This window comes from Phyllobates terribilis, unplaced genomic scaffold (genome assembly GCF_046119375.1).
Source record: "Phyllobates terribilis strain yellow unplaced genomic scaffold, ASM4611937v1 Scaffold_9__5_contigs__length_417890890, whole genome shotgun sequence".
Classification (NCBI taxonomy): domain Eukaryota; kingdom Metazoa; phylum Chordata; class Amphibia; order Anura; family Dendrobatidae; genus Phyllobates; species Phyllobates terribilis.
In genome coordinates, this window is record NW_027362769.1 from 177,756,616 (window position 1) to 177,773,992 (window position 17,377).

Sequence of the window (17,377 nt, forward strand, 5' to 3'; positions counted from 1 at the left end):
ATAAAATACATTTGATGGAAAGTCCATTAAGATAGGGGGCAAGCTGAGTGGCACTATTCACATGATGCCCAAAGCAACGCAAGGTCCGTGCCACTAACACCACACTGGTCACATAGGTTAAAGAATTCCCAAAAACTCCTTTGGCCTAAAATGAAAACATTCTTACTATTATAGACATGCGATAGTTGGGGGCCCTGTTGGAGCTTCTGCATTGGGGCCCACTGTCCTGTATACGGTATATATTTAGAGCACAGTCTGCAGCTTGCCCCTTCCTGCAGATAAGTCACCTTGAAGTCGATACAAAGAATTTTTTTTACAACTGCTTACGACAAACCTAAACCATTCAAAGCATGCAGAAGAAATAATGTATCTGAGCCAAAAAAATGGAAGTTGTTGTGTAAAATCAGGTGAGGCTGAAGAAAGATAAGAGCCGAAGTACAAGGCTGTCCGTGAAGGCAGATCTATTACCCTGATAGCGATGATCACAGCAGATGGAAGGAAGTCCTTTACATTTACTACAGTTTTCACACGACTTCACATTCCATCACCGAACAGAATATTCTAGATATCCTGGGGCCGGTGTACAATGGAGTGATGAACACGGGATCCATTACGAAGGGTAAGACCAAGAGATGTTAAGCTTGTTGGCTACTGAATGGCATCTAAGGATGTATCTAAATGAGCTGTATCTAAAATGCTACCGATGTTACGAGATAAAGGCGACACTTTCTCATTAATGGGCGCAGTTACTTTTTTCTGCATTAGGTGCCTGGTGGAAAGACTTAACTTCTCAGAATGCAAAAAACCTATGCAGACACGAAATACAGTCACGGCCAAAAGTGTTGGCACCCTTGAAATTGTTCCAGAAAATGAAGTATTTCTCCCGGACAATTATTACAATTCCACGTGTTTTTTTTTGCCCCGTTTATTTCCTTTGTTGTTCATTGAAACAACACAAAAAAAAAATGAGAAAAAAAAGGTAAATTGGACATAATTTCACACAAAAGCCCAAAAATGGGCCGAACAAAATTGTTGCCCCCCTCAACTTAATATTTGGTTGCGCCCTTTAGAATAAATAACTGCAATCAATCGCTTCCTATATCCATCAGCTTCTTACACCTCTCACCTGGAATCTTCTTACAAACTGCTCCAGGTCTCTCATACAGTGGTGGCCAAAAGTATTGGCACCCCTGCAATTCTGTCAGATAATACTCAGTTTCTTCCTGAAAATGATTGCAATCACAAATTCTTTGGTCTTATTATCTTCATTTAATTTGCTTGCAAGGAAAAAACACAAAAGAGAATGAAGCAAAAATCAAATCATTGATCATTTCACACAAAACTCCAAAAATGGGCCAGACAAAAGTATTGGCACCCTCAGCCTAATACTTGGTTGCACAACCTTTAGCCAAAATAACTGTGAACAACCGCTTCCGGTAACCATCAATGAGTTTTTTACAATGCTCTGCTGGAATTGTAGACCATTCTTCTTTGGCAAACTGCTCCAGGTCCCTGATATTTGAAGGGTGCCTTCTCCAAACTGCCATTTTGAGATCTCTCCACAGGTGTTCTATGGGATTCAGGTCTGGACTCATTGCTGGCCACCTTAGAAGTCTCCAGTGCTTTCCCTCAAACCATTTTATAGTGCTTTTGGAAGTGTGTTTTGGGTCATTGTCCTGCTGGAAGACCCATGACCTCTGAGGGAGACCCAGCTTTCTCACACTGGGCCCTACATTATGCTGCAAAATTTATTGGTAGCCTTCAGACTTCATAATGCCATGCACACGGTCAAGCAGTCCAGTGCCAGAGGCAGCAAAGCAACCCCAAAACATCAGGGAACCTCCGCCATGTTTGACTGTAGGGACCATGTTCTTTTCTTTGAATGCCTCTTTTTTTGTCCTGTACACTCTATGCTGATGCTTTTTCCCAAAAAGCTCTACTTTTGTCTCATCTGACCAGAGAACATTCTTCCAAAACGTTTTAGGCTTTCTCAGGTAAGTTTTGGCAAACTCCAGCCTGGCTTTTTTATGTCTCGGGGTAAGAAGTGGGGTCTTCCTGGGTATCCTACCATACAGTCCCTTTTCATTCAGATGTCGACGGATAGTACGGGTTGACACTGTTGTACCCTCGGACTGCAAGGCAGCTTGAACTTGTTTGGATGTTAGTCGAGGTTCTTTATCCACCATCCGCACAATCTTGCGTTGAAATCTCTCGTCAATTTTTCTTTTCCATCCACATCTAGGGAGGTTAGCCACAGTGCCATGGGCTTTACACTTCTTGATGATACAGCGCACGGAAGACACAGGAACATTCAGGTCTTTGGAGATGGACTTGTAGCCTTGAGATTGCTCATGCTTCCTCACAATTTGGTTTCTCAAGTCCTCAGACAGTTCTTTGGTCTTCTTTCTTTTCTCCATGCTCAATGTGGTACACACAAGGACACAGGACAGAGGTTGAGTCAACTTTAATCCATGTTAACTGGCTGCAAGTGTGATTTAGTTATTGCCAACACCTGTTAGGTGCCACAGGTAAGTTACAGGTGCTGTTAATTACACCAATTACAGAAGCATCACAGGATTTTTCAAACAGTGCCAATACTTTTGTCCACCCCCTTTTTTAGGTTTGATGTGGAATTGTATCCAATTAGGCTTTAGGACAATTATTTTTGTGTTTTTCCATTGAAGACAAATTAAATGAAGATAATAATACCAAAGAATTTGTGATTGCAATCATTTTCAGGAAGAAACTGAGTATTATCTGATAGAATTGCAGGGGTGCCAATACTTTTGGCCACCACTGTATGTGAAGGCGTCAATGGGATCTGGACTCATTGCTGTCACTTCAGAACTCTCCAGCCCTTTGACTCTTCTTGAAGTATGTTTGGGGTCATTGTCCTGCTGGAAGACCTATGATCTAGGACACAAATTCAGCAATCTGAAACTGGGCACTACATTGCCACCCAAAATCCTTTGGTAATCTTTAGGTTTCATGATGCCTTATGCACAGTTAAGGCCCCCAGTGCCAGAGGCAGCAGAACAACCCCAAAACATCTGTGACCCTCCACCATATTTGACTGTAGGTACTGTGTTCTATTCTTTGTAGGCCTCATTCCGTTTTCGGTAAACAATAGCATGATGTGCTTTACCAAACAGCTCTATTTGGTCTCATCTGTCCACAAGATGCTTTCCCAGAAGGATTTTGGATTACTCACTAACATTTTGGCATACTTCAGTCTAGCTTTTTTATCTCTCTGTGTCAGCAGTGGGGTCCTCCTGGATCTCCTGCCATAGCGTTTCATTTCATTCACATGTGGATGGATAATTCACTCTGACACTGATTCACCCTGAGCCTGCAGGACAGCTTGAATTTCTTTGGATCTTGATTGGGGCGGCTTATCCACCTTCTGGACTATCCTGCGTTGCAACCTTCCATCAATTTTTCTCTGCCGTCCACATCCAGGGAGATTGGCTGCAGTTCCATGGGTTGCAAACTTCTTGATTATGTTGCGCACCGCGGACAAAGTAACATCAAGATCTTTGGAGATGGACTTGTAACCTTGAGATTATTGATATTGTTCAACAACTTTGAATCCCAAGTACTCAGACAGTTCTCTACGCCTCTTTCTGTTCTCCATGCTTAGTGTGGCGCACACAGACACATAATGCAGAGATTGAGTCAACTTTTTTATATTACCCACACCTGTTACTTACCACAGATGAGTGTGACCGAGCATCACATGCTTGAAACAAAGTTCTTTACTCACAATTTTGGAAAGTGCCAACAATTTTGTCAGGCCAATTTTAGGGTTTGTGTGAAATTATGTCCAATTTTATTATTATTATTTATTATTATAGCGCCATTTATTCCATGGCGTTTTACATGTGAAGGGTATATACATAGCAAAAACACTTAAAATAATCTTAACAAATCGAGTCAGCGACTGGTACAGGAGGAGCGAGGACCCTGCCCACGAGGGCTCACAATCTACAAGGGATGGGTGAGGATACAGTAGGTGAGGATAGAGGAGGTCATGAAATAATGTGGTGGAGCGGTGGTTACTGCAGGTTGTAGGCTTGTCGGAAGAGGTGGATCTTCAGGCTCCTTTTGAAGGTTTCCATGGTAGAATTTGCCTTTTTTTCTCTGTTTTTTTGTGTTGTTCCAATACACACAAAGGAAATAAACATGTGTATAACAAAACGTGGAATTTTCAAGAATTTTCTGCAAGAGATACTTCATTTTCTGGAACAATTTCAAGGGTGTCAACACTTTCAGCAATGACTGTAAGCAGGGGAAGATGGGTGATTTCAGCTCTGAAGACTGCCGATCTGTGAATGCAGCAATGACTGCCAAGCTTGTGGTCTTCTTCTTTGCATTAAAACCTCTTTACTATCTTGCTTCCTACATTGGTTATTTGCCAACTCTACTGGGTTAACCTACAATTTGTGATGGGGCCGCTGCTGTCTGGTTGGCTCAGAGACTTCCCAATAGAAACCACATAAGAAGTTACATCACTTTCCATTATATTTGCAAAACCCAATACTTCAATTAAAGGATTATTCCTAAAAAAATCTAACTATCCGATACAAATAGGATAACTGATAACTTGCTGATCACTGGGGATCCGATGGCCGGGATTCCTGGTGATCCAGAGATCGGGGCTGTGTTGGTTCTGCAGCATGGTTCTGAAAGGAGCAGAGGTGCCCATGCTCAGCCTTCATGACACTCATTCTCTCTGGGACTGTTAGAAATAGCCGAGCGCTGCACTTGACCATCCCATAGAAAATGAATGTAGTAGACGTCAAACATGTGCTGCTCCACTCCATTGAGAACGATGCAGAACCCCAATCTCATGCCGTATACTGAGAGCTGTGACTTCTTAGTTACAATCTGTACACGACATACAGATGTCACGCTTCTTATCTTTGCTCTTGGCTGAACATATCCCAAAATGAGTAGAGCGAGATTTCCAGCTATGAAAAGTACACAAATACTCTGTCGGGAGATGGTTATATTATAAGTGTCTATAAATGGCCACCTAGTGGTTGTGATGTAAGTTGCAGCCTGCGGAGGGTTGTTGTAGCATGTTACAGGTGCTTCCTTCTCACAAAAATTAGAATATCATCAAAAAGTACATTTATTTCAGTTCTACAATTCAAAAAGTGAAACTCCTATATTATATAGAGTCATTACACACAGAGGGATCTATTATATAGAGTCATTACACACAGAGGGATCTATTATATAGAGTCATTACACACAGAGGGATCTATTATATAGAGTCATTACACACAGAGGGATCTATTATATAGAGTCATTACACACAGAGGGATCTATTATATAGAGTCATTACACACAGAGGGATCTATTATATAGAGTCATTACACACAGAGTGATCTATTATATAGAGACATTACACACAGGGGGATCTATTATATAGAGTCATTACACACAGAGGGATCTATTATATAGAGTCATTACACACAGAGGGATCTATTATATAGTCATTACACGCAGAGTGATCTATTATATAGAGTCATTACACACAGAGGGATCTATTATATAGTCATTACACACAGAGGGATCTATTATATAGTCATTACACACAGAGGGATCTATTATATAGAGTCATTACACGCAGAGGGATCTATTATATAGAGTCATTACACGCAGAGGGATCTATTATATAAAGTCATTACACAGAGGGATCTATTATATAGAGTCATTACACGCAGAGTGATCTATTATATAGAGTCATTACACACAGAGGGATCTATTATATAGAGTCATTACACACAGAGGGATCTATTATATAGAGTCATTACACACAGAGGGATCTATTATATAGAGACATTACACACAGAGGGATCTATTATATAGAGTCATTACACACAGAGGGATCTATTATATAGCATCATTACACACAGAGGGATCTATTATATAGAGTCATTACACGCAGAGGGATCTATTATATAAAGTCATTACACGCAGAGGGATCTATTATATAAAGTCATTACACACAGAGGGATCTATTATATAGAGTCATTACACACAGAGGGATCTATTATATAGAGACATTACACACAGAGGGATCTATTATATAGAGTCATTACACACAGAGGGATCTATTATATAGAGTCGTTACACACAGGGATCTATTATATAGAGTCATTACAAACAGAGGGATCTATTATATAGAGTCATTACACACAGAGGGATCTATTATATAGAGTCATTACACACAGAGGGATCTATTATATAGAGTCATTACACACAGAGGGATCTATTATATAGAGTCATTACACACAGAGGGATCTATTATATAGAGTCATTACACGCAGAGGGATCTATTACATAGAGTCATTACACGCAGAGTGATCTATTATATAGAGTCATTACACGCAGAGTGATCTATTATATAGAGTCATTACACACAGAGGGATCTATTATATAGAGTCATTACACACAGAGGGATCTATTATATAGAGTCATTACACACAGAAGGATCTATTATATAGAGTCATTACACACAGAGGGATCTATTATACATAGTCATTACACACAGAGGGATCTATTATATACAGTCATTACACACAGAGGGATCTATTATATAGAGTCATTACACACAGAGGGATCTATTATATAGCATCATTACACACAGAGGGATCTATTATACATAGTCATTACACACAGAGCGATCTATTATATAGAGTCATTACACGCAGAGGGATCTATTATATAGAGTCATTACACACAGAGCGATCTATTATATAGAGTCATTACACGCAGAGGGATCTATTATATAGAGTCATTACACACAGAGGGATCTATTATATAGAGTCATTACACACAGAGGGATCTATTATATAGAGACATTACACACAGAGGGATCTATTATATAGAGACATTACACACAGAGGGATCTATTATATAGAGTCATTACACACAGAGGGATCTATTATATAGCATCATTACACACAGAGGGATCTATTATATAGAGTCATTACACGCAGAGGGATCTATTATATAAAGTCATTACACACAGAGGGATCTATTATATAGAGTCATTACACGCAGAGTGATCTATTATATAGAGTCATTACACACAGAGGGATCTATTATATAGTCATTACACGCAGAGGGATCTATTATATAGAGACATTACACGCAGAGGGATCTATTATATAGAGTCATTACATGCAGAGGGATCTATTATATAGAGTCATTACACACAGAGGGATCTATTATATAGAGTCATTACACACAGAGGGATCTATTATATAGAGTCATTACACACAGAGGGATCTATTATATAGCATCATTACACACAGAGGGATCTATTATATAGAGTCATTACACACAGAGGGATCTATTTCACGTGTTTATTTCTGTTAATGTTGATGATTATGGCTTACAGCCAATGAAAACACTAAAGTCATTATCTCAGTAAATTAGAATACTTTAAAACAACAGCTGGAAAAATGTTTTTAAAATCTGAAATGTCTGTTCAGTAAATGCCCTCAATACTTGGTCGGGCTCCTTGTGCATCAATTACTGCATCAATGCGGCAATGTGGCATGGAGGGATCAGCCTGTGGCATGGAGGGATCAGCCTGTGGCATGGAGGGATCAGCCTGTGGCATGGAGGGATCAGCATGCGGCATGGAGGGATCAGCCTGTGGCATGGAGGGATCAGCCTGTGGCATGGAGGGGATCAGCCTGTGGCATGGAGGCGATCAGCCTGTGGCATGGAGGGATCAGCCTGTGGCATGGAGGGATCAGCCTGTGGCCCTGCTGAGGGGTTATGGAAGCCCAGGTGGCTTTGATAGCAGCCTTCAGCTCGTCTGCATTGTTGGGTCTGGGGTCTCTCATCTTCCTCTTGACAATACCCCATAGATTCTCTATAATAGATTCTCTATGGGGTTAAGGTCAGGCGAGTTTGCTGCCAATCAAGCACAGTGATACTGTTGTGTGTAAACCAGGTATTGGTACTTTTGGCCGTGTGAACAGGGGCCAAGTCCTGCTGGAGAATGACATTTCCATCCCCAAAAAGCTTGTCGGCAGAGGGAAGCATGAAGTGCTGTAAAATGTCCTGGTAGACGGCTACGCTGACTTTGGTCTTGATAAAACATCATGGACCTCCACCAGCAGATGACATGGCCCCCCAAACCATCACTGATTGTGGAGACTTCACACTAGACCTCCCGCAGCTTGGATTGTGGCCTCTCCACTCTTCCTCCAGACTCTGGACCTTGATCTCCAAATGAAATGCAAAATTTACTTTCATCTGAAAATACTTGGATCACTGAGAACAGTCCAGGTCTTTTTCTCCTTGGCTCAGGTAAGACGCTTCTGGCGTTGTCTATTGGTCATGAGTGGCCTTGACACAAGGAATGTGACACTTGTAGCCCATGTCCTGGATACGTCTGTGTGTGGCGGCTCTTGGAGCAATGACTCCAGCAGCAGTCCACTCCTTGTGAATCTCCCCCAAATTTTTGAACGGCCTTTTCTTAACAATCCTTTCATGGCTGTGGTTATCCCGGTTGCTTGTGCACCTTTTTCTACCACACTTTTTCCTTCCACTCAACTTTTCATTAATATGCTTGGATACAGCACTGTGTGAACAGCCAGCTGCTTAAACAATGACCTTTTGTGGCTTACCCTTCTTGTGGAGTGTGTCAATGACTGCCTTCTGGACATCTGTCAAGTCAGCAGTCTTCCCCATGATTATGGAGCCTACTGAAACAGACTAAGGGACCTTTTTAAACTCTTAGGAAGCCTTTGCAGGTGTTTTTTGTTAATTATTCTAATTTACTGAGATAATGAATTTTGTGTTTTCATTGGCTGTAAGCCATAATCATCAACATTAACAGAAATAAACACGTGAAATAGATCACTCTGTGAGTAATGACTCTATATAATATAGGAGTTTCACTTTTTGATTTGAAGAACTGAAATAAATTAACTTTTTGATGATATTCTAATTTTATGAGATGCAGCTGTACATGATGAATTTACATAATAAAAAATTGGAAAAGTGAATCAAATACATCCAAAGGTAAGAATGGACATATCAATAGATTTACATCAGATAAATGGACTGTGACTTCCTCTAGGCAGATTGTACCTGTTAGTTTCCCTCCTTCTCTCTACTCTTTCCTCCCTCCTTTCTTTTACATGTCGCACCTCCTTTCTCCCTCACTTTACATCTTCTTTACTTCCATTCCCTTCCTCCTACTTCCTTTCCTGGCCATCTCCTTTTCTCTCACACTTCCTATGCATTCCTTTCTTTTTCCTTTCACCCCCACCTCCCATTTTCTTTCGCTTTTTTCCTACTTCCCTGCGAGATAGGTGATAACATTGTGATCGATGTATAATTCTGAAAATGAAAACGTCAAAATTACTCATTCTTCAAGCCAAACCTTTCATGGAACGACAATTGTGTCCATGAGGGTCATCATAAAATGCTCTTCTTGATAACTCTCCTCTCGACCCTCTACAATATGGTTTCCGCTCTTTACACTCTACTGAAACTGCCCTCACTAAAGTCTCTAATGATCTACTAACAGCTAAATACAATGGTCCCTGCTCCCAGCTGATCTCCTGGATCTCTCTTCAGCATTCGACACTGTGGATCACCAGCTCCTCCTCACTATGCTCCGCGCTATCTGCCTCAAAGACTAGAGATGAGCGAAACGTTCACCAGTCTCAAAGTCGGCCCCAACATTGCACATTCGAATTCATGTTCGGACCCCTGAGCATTTTCCTCAAAATCGGCAAAATTCGGTAAATGATCGCGTCTCCACTAATGATTTTGCTAGGACTTTGGCTAGGATAGTGGTGCTCTATTAATGAGCGGGGGCGGGGAACGTGTTTGATGAGGGGAGGTGGTGGAGAGAGATCAGAGGAGCGGACTGCTAGTCTTAATTTTTTTTTTTCTTAACTTAATGTGTGGAGATTCCAGCGGCCAATCAGGGCGCAGGAACCATCCACAACGTCCAGACACAAGGGCTTGTGTCATTGACTGCTGAAGTCACATGTCCCTGTCCATATAAAGAGTGGACATGTTCTTTTGGTGCCATTTTGTCAGTTTAACAGCGCAGAGAGGCTGCTCCTGGTGCTGCTACAGGACAGTCAAATAGTTATCTAGCCGGTGGTTGATTGTCAGTCAGATAGTTCAGATAAATAGGATCTTATGTGACTGTGAAATCAACCTTCCAGCAGATCAATCCTTTGTGCTAATTGTGTGGTCCAGAGACACCAGGCCACATTTCAGCAAATAATTCTTTTGTGCTGCTGATATTGTGCTCCAGCCAGGAGTCCACATTTCAGAATCTAAATTCTTTGTGCTAATAGCGTGGTCCAGAAACCGGCCATATTTTAGCTTTTAATTATTTTGTGCTCATATTTTTGCAGTCTGTGACACCTTTGTCATGGCTTCTGTTCTTGCTGTTGCTGCTGCTGATGTTAATAACAATGTTTTTGAAATGTGGGGAATCCTGGTTGGGTCTCTATCTGCTGGGTTGGCTGCAGTGGAAGAGGTGCCAGAGCCCGATTATACTATTACAACTCTAGGGAAATTGATGCCACTTTAGTGGTGTCTGCCCCTAATTTTTGGAAATGTTTTCACTCCAAGTTGGGTCTCCTTCATGTGTGTTGCCTGTAGCAGTAGCGCTCCCAGACCAGCAGGCCTGCACTAACTTTCAGTCCACTACCTGTGTTTCTATCCTTAAATTTTTCTAACAATATTAGTCTACAAAGCTGATATTTGTGCCATCTGAGTGCGGCTGTGCAGAAAAGCACCTTGAGCTGTTGCATTAGGTATCAGGGCTCCCAGCACAGCAGGTATATACCGGTCCCTCACCCACCTCACCTTAATTTGACCTGAAATTCAAAGCTGTAAATGCCCAGACCCTGATACCTCATGCATGGCCCATGGCTGACTGCTGCTGTGCCATTATAAAATTTTGACTGTCTGTGAATTGATGCCACTTTTCCTGATGTCTGCCCCTAATTTGAGCTGTTTTTGGAAGCTTTTGGGCCTCCTTGAAAGTGGGGTTCGGATATGTTTGGCAAACATCGAGAAGTTTGCCAATCAGAACTGGACCTTGAAAGGTTCGCTCATCTATATCAAGGACACCGCACTCTCCTGGTTCTCCTCCTACCTCTCTGACCGCTCCTTCTCTGTGTTTTTTGCCGGCTCCTCTTCCTCTCCCCTTCCCCTTATTGTCGGGGTACCTCAGGACTCAGTCCTAGGCCCCCTTCTTTTCTCCTTATACACTGCTCCTATTGGACAAACAATCAGTAGATTCGGTTTTCAGTACCATCTCTATGCCGATGACACCCAATTATACACATCGTCTCCAGACATCACCCCGGCATTACTACAGATACCAGTGATTGTCTTTCCGCCGTATCTAACAATATGTCCTCCCTCTGTCTAAAACTGAATCTGTCAAACACTGAACTCCTTGTGTTTCCTCCCTCCACTAACCTACCTATGCTCGATATCGCCATCTCCGTGTGGCTCCACCATTACTCCCCTGCAGCACGCCCGCTGTCTTGGGGTCATATTCGACTCAGATTTTTCCTTCACCCCTCACATCAAATCACTCGCTCGCTTGTGTCACCTACACCTCAAAAACATCTCCAGAATTCGACCCTTTCTTATCTTTGATTCTGCAAAAACTCTTACTGTCGTTCTGATTCATTCTCGTCTGGACTATTGTAACTCTCTACTGATCGGTCTCCCTATTACTAAACTCTCCCCTCTCTAATCCATCCTGAATGCCGCAGCCAGGATCATATTCCTCGCCAACCGCTACACCGATGCCTCCACCCTGTTCCAGTCATTGCACTGGTTACCCATCCGCTACAGAATACAATACAAACTTATCTCTCACTCATAAAGCGCTCCACAGTTCTGCACCGCCCTATATCTCATCCCTCGTCTCAGTTTACCACCCTACCTGTGCCCTCTGTTCTGATAATGACCTAAGACTAACATCATCAATAATCCAAACCTCCCACTCCTGTCTCCAAGACTTCTCACGTGCTGCACCAATTCTTTGGACAATTTTATTAATTCCCAATAATTACAATTGTATGCATGACCTAAAAACGCATTTCTTTAGACTGGCCTATTGCCTCACCTCACTTATCTAACTATTACAGTTTTGCCTTTCAACATTTTTCTTCCAAATCAGGACCCTCATAGCATCTCTCTCCACACCCTCCATAGCCCTCTGTGTCTATACTGTACACATACTGGCTGGTGACCGGTTCATGCAGCGTTATGTGAATACCCCTATTTATTATATTGATGGTCGGACCGTACAATACAAGCACATGTTACCATCCACCTTTCGTGTCTCCCCTATTTCCTCATAGATTGTAACTTGGAGCAGCCAGACCCTCAATCCTCTTGGAATCTGAATTATGTGTTATTCTGTAATGTCTGATATTGTCTGTACAAGTCCTCTCTGTAGTATAAAGTGCTGCGGAATATGTTGGCGCTATAGAAATCAACATTATTAAGCTATGTGCACACGATGCAGTTTTAAAACCGCCGCAGAAACGCATTAAAACCGCTTGTTAATAGGTCTGCTATGTATAGCAATGGTAATCCGTATGTGTCGTGGACATGATGTGGAAATTTCCACTCCGGATTACCATTGCGGCAAACACCGCGGAATGACCATTTATTGCGCCATTCCGCCGCAAATTAGCGCCCATTGACTTGCATTGAATCGCAGTAAACACGCATGTATAATATCTATACATGCGGATTTGCTGCGTTTCAATCACAGTCAATAGGTGCAAATTTGCACCGGAATCGGGCTGCGGGTGGTACCCGGGTCGAGAGAGGAGGCTGCTACTCCTCTCATCCGACCACCGCTCTGGCTGATAACAGAGAGGGCGGCGTGGATGGGAAGAGCAGCAGTCTGCTCTTCCAAGCCCGCATGCCCATGGTAGTAAAAAAAGAAAAGTAAAATTAAAAAAAAACCTGTCTGCGTGGCCCCCGGTGTCCTCCTGGTCCCAGGCGGCGATCCGATGCTCCCGGAAGCTAGCGGTACACTTCTGGAAGCGGGCTCGCTCCTAGTAGTGTACAGCGCTGCCAGAACCGGCGCTGACGTCACCGATCACCTGATTGGTGACCTCAGCGGTCAGCTGATGGTCACGTGACCATCAGGTGATCGGTGATGTCAGCGGTCAGCTGATGGTCTCGTGACCGATCAGCTGATGCGCACCCTGGGAACATTCGCAAGAATGTTCCCACGGTCTCTAGCTCACCAGGCCGCATCAGCTGATCTTCAGCTGATGAACGCAAGTAACCTCCTGCAGCCTGTATACTGACAGGGGGGTGATTTTACACCCCTGTCAGTATACAGTGCTGTATTCTACAGCTGTGACATCAGTGATTTCTAATGTCACTGAAGTAGAAGTGATCCGGATCGTGGTGGGACACTCAGCGGTGATCATGGACTGCGTCGTTGATGGCGGACAGGTGAGGGATACGGTTGTTTGTTATTTTCAGGAGATTGAGGAGGCGTGCAATAAAAAAAAAATTAAACCGTGTGTTTTTTATTTCATTAAAATACTTATTCTGACCGTGTTTTTATTGAAAAAGCGCCGACCACTTTACTACGTGGTTAGTAATGGGAGCGTCTTCTAGATGCCCTCTATTACTAACCTGGGCTTCACGTCAGATGCCAATACAAGGCTGACGTAAACGCCAACCCCATTACCCCACTGCTATCAATACAGGGCAGTGGGAAGAGCGAGGCTAAGTGCCAGATTTGGCGCATCTTATGGATGCCCCATTTCTGGGACTGCTGAGGGGTCATACTAATAGCGGTGGAGGGGGCTAGTATCCATGGCCCCTTGCCTGGCTATTAATATCAGCCCGCAACTGTCTAGTTTAGCCTTTGCTGGTTAGATTTTATAGGGGGACCCTACATTTTTCTGGGGTCCCCCTGTAATCTAGCCAGTAAAGGCTAAACAAACAGCTGTGGGCTGATATTAAAGCCAGGGAGCATTGTTGGCTAATGGCCCCTTCTGCAGCTACTAATATCAGCCCCAGCAGTCAGCTTTCCCTCTGCTGGTTATAAAAGTGACGCGGGAGCCCACAGCATTTTTTTATTTTATTTTAGGCTCTGTGCCCACGATCGAGACGTAGCAGCGCTTTGGACGCAAATATTTGCTGCGTCTATTGACTCCACAAGAGAATTTGACATGCTGCGGTCCTGAAAGACGCGCCGCATGACAATGTCCACGAGTGATTCGCAGCCTCTGATGCACGCAAGGTGGATGTGGGATTTCTAGAGAAATCCACTATAACATAACATCTGGACGCTGCGGGTTTGACGGTGTATAAACGCGCAGCCTGATTGTGGCCACTTACCCAAACTCACCCGCAGCATATCAACTTCTGTAGTGGACACGCTAGTCTCCACTGCAGATTTTCACCGATTGAAGTGCCATTATATGCGGTGGATTCACATGTACCGTCAACAAAAGTGCGGCATTAGAACACCCCGTTTTGGACGCAACATAAATACGTTGTGTCCAAAGTGCTGCTGAGTGCTGATTGGGGGGACGTAGTGGCTAACAAACCAGCTGTGAGATGTTATTTAATGGCCAGGGACCATGTTTGCATAATGGCACCTTCTCATGCTAAAATTAACAGCTCACAGCAGTCGCATAAATTACATGACTAGAAATGCTAATGAAGATTAGGTGAATGGGACTAACTGACACCCAGCTCTTTTGTTTGGTGATGTCAAGGTGTCAATCAGACCTTTTCATGAGCAAACTTTAGTTAAAATAAAGAAACACACACACACACACACACTGTAAACACTATATTTGAAATACAACAGACCAATTCTTTAATCATTTAAATGAACCAATATACTCACCCCAGTTCTTATGGTAATCCAAGGGTTTAAGCAATGTCCCACCAAATAACTTTATTTAGCTCCAAAAATAATTAATTGATGCACAAAAACGCTTAAAAAAGCGCATGTAAAAATGCATCAAAAACGCATGCATTTTTTTCTGCCGGGGAGAGGCAAAAACGCTCAGGAAATTTCTGCTTCAAATACTGAACGTGTGCACATACCCTTATTATTATTATTATTGGTACATGGTTTGTATAGAGATAGAGCAAACCACCTCCATGTAGAAGACGCCCTGCTCAGATTTGGTCACCAGTGATACCATGTAAGAACAATACCCAGTAAACCGCCATACCTGCTGTCCCAATGTTTCTGTGTTGGACTCCATCTCCAGATTCTTCTTCCTTCTCATCTTACTTCATCTTGCCTTCAATCTTTGTGATGTTCAGATGAAATCATGGTTGCAATCCCCAAAGATTTAAAAGATTTACAAAAAAATGTAACGAGTTGATAAAATATCTCTCAGTTTTCCTGATTTGTATCTACTGGAACAATATGAAGGTGCCTGGACGTATATTAAAGGCATTTTCCTTTGTCATATGATAAACCAAATGGGGCTGAGGCTTCCACTCCATGGGCCAGAAGAAACCAGACATCCAAGCTCCTGGCATGGTGTAAGTAAAAAAATGTAACCTGAGTTCCTGTCCAAGCACCTCTGTAAAACAATCTCGTGATATTCTGCTAATTGTGCACTGCTTCATCCAGATCACTAATATGTTTACATCTGGCAACGTATAGAATCCCGGGACACGAGAGATATGAAACGTCGGTACAAACGCTGATTCTGCAATAATATGATCCTGGACGGTCTTTGCACTTCACCACTAGATTTTCTCGGAAAAGTCGGAATGGCACCAATTCCCTCAAAACTTTGAAACTGAATCCAATGCTTCCCTGCTGGCTTTGTCAAGTGGCCTGTGGTCAAAGACTGTAATTGAGGCCTCTCGGAATAAGAAAAACAGACAGCAAGCCATGCAGGCTGCAGACAGCGAACTATCGAAGGAGAAAATGCTGGAAGGGATTTGATGCTGCTATTAAAAGTTGGCGCTGGACGACATCTCTGACCAAGCTGAGATTCGGATGTCCATTATATGAGCTGAAGATGATGGACTTTGGAAGAGGATTACAAAAACTCAATAAACCCGGAAAATAAAGCCGGTGGCTGGATCGCTCAGACTAAGTCCTATAGTGCTGCAAGAGAGCCTACGAGTGAAGACAAATGTGCGGACAGAACCATTGTGTCTCCTGCAAGCACAATAAAAACACTTAACTTTTCAATTCTTCATTGTTTTTAAGAATAAGAACCTTCACTGTTTACTTCCAGAGGCTGGAAAAGACCGATATACATTAGATGACTTCAGCGGGATCAGCCAACTATCTCATGTATGGAAGAAGTCCCAACTCTCCCTTGACAGCAGATCAGATTGGGAAAAAGAGTTGGGCATTATGGATCTCAACATGTCAACTCTTTTGTTCCAAGAGGAGATAATAGATTTAATTTTGCGTATTGGAAATATATGCATCAACTGAAGGAGCATGCATGTGTGGCGCCCCTGAGGTTTCGGTCGCAACAGAGGTGTGGCATCTCACTCTCAGGTAAGGAAGGAGTACAGCTCAGGACCCTAACACCTGCATCCAACACACACCACTCCAAGCCAGCAGGAGGGGCAAGATGTCTCCCATGTACTTGCTGAGCCCCTTTCCTGGCTGAAGTGGGGGGGAACCCAGAGAGGGGGAACCACATAGTGGGTGTGGGTGGAGGAAGTAGATTAGGGGAGCACATGGAGAGGAAGATATAAAATGGGAAGCCATCTTAGTAAGACAGATCAATCAGAGGAGGAAAGTGAAAGGAGCAGAGGCTCTGAAGGAGCTCTGCTCCAGAGGCGGGCCTAGCCAGTGAGGCCCAAGTCTGAAGAGAAGGAGAGAAGAGAGGAGAGGGAGCAGGAGAAAGGCTCCAAGAATCAAGAAAGGACCCTAGGAGTACGGGCCGCGCAGAAGGCCCGGTGGTGGAGGGGTCAGGCCATCTAAGGGGAACTGGTCCCTCAAGTAGTAGAAGATTGCAAGTCTCAGCTAGAAACTGGAGGCTGCAGTACTTTATGTCCTGTAGCCACAAGTCCACGCCAGTCTCACCGAGAAGGTAGCCATATAGGACCCAGGGGACGGAACAGACGTCGCCTGCCAAGGCCCGCGGGTACCGGATTGGAGATACTAGGTATGAGGTGCAGGGAAAAGGCCAGGGAGAGGACACAGAAGGGGGTCCTGCTAAGTACTCCGGAGCTATCTGGGGGTGGACTTGTGACGCCCAGCTGCTCTTGGTATCACAGATCCTAGAAGAGTGCATTGATGGATTCCTCCACAAGAGGCCCCCATAACCATTCACACATCTTCACCTTCCACCTCAGACCAGCAGAGGGAGCCCGT